General features: G+C 41.3%; 1 pseudogene; it reads right to left on the reverse strand.

Annotated features, from left to right (window-relative positions):
- Positions 1-418: 418 nt before the first annotated feature.
- On the reverse strand, positions 419-938 carry LOC138171285 (small ribosomal subunit protein uS12-like; annotated as a pseudogene).
- Positions 939-3,721: the final 2,783 nt, after the last annotated feature.

A 3,721-nucleotide genomic window follows, 5' to 3' on the forward strand; every position in this document is an offset into this window, starting at 1 on the left:
TTTTAATCCTAGCTGCTTTGACCTCCACAATATCATATTCCCAACTTTTTTATCTCAGTGTAGAAGCTGTTAGATCATGTGTTATCCTGTTTGTGTTTCCACAGTACTCAAATTGTTTCTTCCTGACTGCTTGCATTATTGTCTCCTTGACCTTGGAACTCTGGAAGTTGGCTATGATATACTTAGCAGTTTTCTTTTGGGAATCATCTCCAAGAGGTGATAGATGAATTCTTTCAATTTCTATTTTTCCCTCTGGTTCTAAAATATCAGAGCAATTTTGCTTGTTAAGTACTTGAAAGATGATGTCTAGGCTCTTTTTTTGATCATGGCTTTCAGGGAGTCCAATAATTTTCAAATTATCTCTCCTGTATCTATTTTCCAGGTCAGTGGTTTTTCCAATGAGATATTTCACATTGACTTCTATTCTTTCATTTCTTTTTTTTTTACAGGAAAATTTTTTACTGTGACAAAGACATCATACAATTTTTATGATCTTGGTCTTTCCTTCTTGCCTTTGTACAAGGCCAGAAGAGAAACATTTGCAACTTTTACAACCTTGAATCGGACTCCAGGAATATCACCAAAAGCATGACCTTTCCGACCAAATCCAGCAACCAAAACTTCATTGTTTTCCTCAATAAAGTTTAAGCAGCCATCATTGGGAACAAAGGCAGTGATTTTTTGCCATTCTTAATCAGTTGAACTCTCACACCCTTCCTAATGGCAGAATTGGGCTGCTTGGCTTCCACACCAACTTTTTCCAGACAATCCCTTTTGCATGAGATGCTCCTCCAAATGGGTTGGCCTTCAAGGCAGTGCCCAAATGAGCTTTCTTGTATTGTTTATCATGCCACTTTTGGTCTCTCCGGTGGCTGCGGAGTTTCTAGCAGTACGAAGACCATGGCACTTACCCATGCTGCCGCCGTCCGGGCCGAAGGAAAAGAGAGAAGGACTATTCTTTCATTTCTTTGGATCTGGTTTATAGTATCTTTATTTCTCATAAAGTCATTAGCTTCCATTTTCTCCAATCAGATTTTGAAGGAATTATTCTCTCCAGTGAGTTTTTTAAATTCCTTTTCCATCTGGCAAATTCATTATTTTTAAGGCATTCTTCTTCTCTTTGGCTTTTTGGCCATCTTTTGCCATTTGAGTTAGTCTATTTTTAAAGTGTTATTTTCTTCAGTATTTTTTGGGTCTCCTTTAGCAGGCTGTTGACTGTATTTCATTGCATCATTTCAATGCATCATTCTCATTTCTTTTTCCAATTTTTCCTCCCCTTCTCTTACTTGATTTTCAAAATCCTTCTTGAGCTCCTCCATGGCCTGTAACCAACTCATATTTTTCTTGGAAGCTTTTGATGTAGGAGTTTTGACTTCACTGACTTCTTCTGGCTCCATATTTTGATGCTTTTTGTCCCCAAAAGAAGATTCTATGGCCTTTTTGTGCCTCCTCTGTTTGTTCATCTTGCCAGAAAATTACTTCATTTTTGAGCTCTTTGCCATGGTAGAACTTTGCTTCCATTGTACAGAGACCTGTGTCCCAAATTGCTGGGGTTTTCACAATTGTTGTCAGAGGTCTGATGAGGGTGCCCTCTCTATAGCCACCACAAGCTCTGGCTCACTGGCCACACACCCTAGGACCACCACCCAAGACCACAATCCAGATCCAAGCAAATGAAAGCAAGAGTGATTGTCCTCTGAATGTTTGCTTGGTCCCTCTATGATCTGCAGGCCAGGAGCTCCAGAGACAGCCACACCATAGCAGCTTCAGCCATCACACCTCAGCTACCTCTCACCCTACAGGGCAGGGTCCAGACCATGCTCTTCCGACACCTAGTTTCAGCAGTTTCCCTACTGACCTTTTACTTTCTCTTTGGCATTTATGGGTCTAGAAGACTGGAATACACCACAGCTGCTGGAGATTCACTCTCCTAAAGTCTGCTCTGGATATTCTGGGCTGCTGGTTGGGGCCACCCTAGAGCCAAAACTGGGTGGCTCATGCAGGACTCTGCTTGACTCACAGCCCCATGTGATAGACCCTTCCTGCTGGCCTACCAGGGTGCCTTCAGTAGTAGATTTGTTTCTCTCTGTCACTTTGTGTGTTCTGTACCTCTAAAATTTGTTTAGAGTCATATTTTACAGATATTGGTTGTATCCCAAAGAGATAATAAAAGTGAGAGGAAGACCCATATGTACAAAAACATTCATAGCAGTTCTTTTTGTAGTGGCAAAGAATTGGAAATAAAGGGGATGCCTATCAATTGGAGAATGGCTGAACAAATTGTGGTATATGAATGTAATGGAATACTATTGTGCTATAAGAAATGAGGAGCAGACAGACTTCATAATAACCTGGAGAGACATATATAAACTGATGCTGAGTGAGAAGAGCAGAACCAGGAGAAATTTGTACACAATTACAGACATAATGTATGTGTGTCTAACTAACCTTGATATACTGGACTTCTCTCAGCAATGTAAAGTTATAAGACAACTCCAAAAGGTTCATGATGGAAGAACTACAGAGTCTGATGGCAGATTCAAGCAAACTGATTGCTCTCTTTCTTTTCCTTGTTTTGTTTTTGTTTCCTCTTTCCCATTGGTTATAATCCTTCTTTACAACCTGACTAATGCTTAATGTGAAGGTATTTGTAGATCGTATATTTGACCACATACTGCCATGGAGGGTGGGGGGGGGGAGGAAGGGGGAGAAAATTTTAAACTGAATGGACGGTGGAACTGAATGTTGTTAATTAAAATTAAATAAACAAATTATTTTTTTTTAAAAAGGAGAGTTGAGTGGTTTTGCATTTTCTTCATCATCTGCTTCTACATGCCTCATATACTACTCAACAGGCAGAGAAGTGTCAGAGTAGGTAGAACTCTGGATTTGGAGTTTAAAAGACCCAATTTCAGACTTTCAGGAGCAAAGTTGGAAGAGTTAACAGTAAGTCACTCTTGCCCTCCGTTATTGACCTCAAAAAACCCATAAAATATCACTTCAGGCAAATTCCTGAAACAGAGGGACCAGCAGATAGTGCAGCAGTCTTTTAACTCAGGAGCCTTGAGGAATTTAAAGGTCCTTCTTGCTGTGGTTGAAGGGAAGCAGTACAGGATGGGTGGTATCCCAGCAAGCCCCACCTCAGCAAACTAGCAGGAGATCCTGAACCCCAAGGTGGTAGAGCAGGTAAGTTCCAATACCAAAACACCATCCCCACCTGGGCCTTGGCAAAATCAGAAGAATTGGCAGATGCCAGATAGGAGAGCCACCACATGCGACTGGCAGACAGTCATCCTCCACCAGCCAGATCACCCCACCCCTGATCCTGTGATCTTCAGTGTAATTCTGGGAAATTCAGAAAACCCCACCTGATCTTGGCATCCACCAGCCACCACCACCAGCTCCAGCTCAGCATCAGATAAGATGCTAGCACCTGAGGCCTCAGCCCACAAAGCCAGTCACCAGGCCACTAGCTTAGTAGAAAGCAGGAGAAGAGATGTAGGACAATATCTAGAAAGTATGAGAGGATGTAGTAGTGAGGACTTTTTAATGATGGGGGAGATTTGGGTATATTTATAGTCAAGACAGAGGGAGCTAGTACATAGTTAAGAGTAATGATTAGAGAGAAATAACAATAGGGACAATCTGATGGAGAAGAGGAAGTGAGATCTTGGAGATAGATAGATAGATAGATAGATAGATAGATAGATAGATAGATAGA

This window comes from Petaurus breviceps, unplaced genomic scaffold (genome assembly GCF_028583685.1).
Source record: "Petaurus breviceps papuanus isolate PSGF00001 unplaced genomic scaffold, PetGlider_PUasm1.0 42, whole genome shotgun sequence".
Lineage (NCBI taxonomy): Eukaryota > Metazoa > Chordata > Mammalia > Diprotodontia > Petauridae > Petaurus > Petaurus breviceps.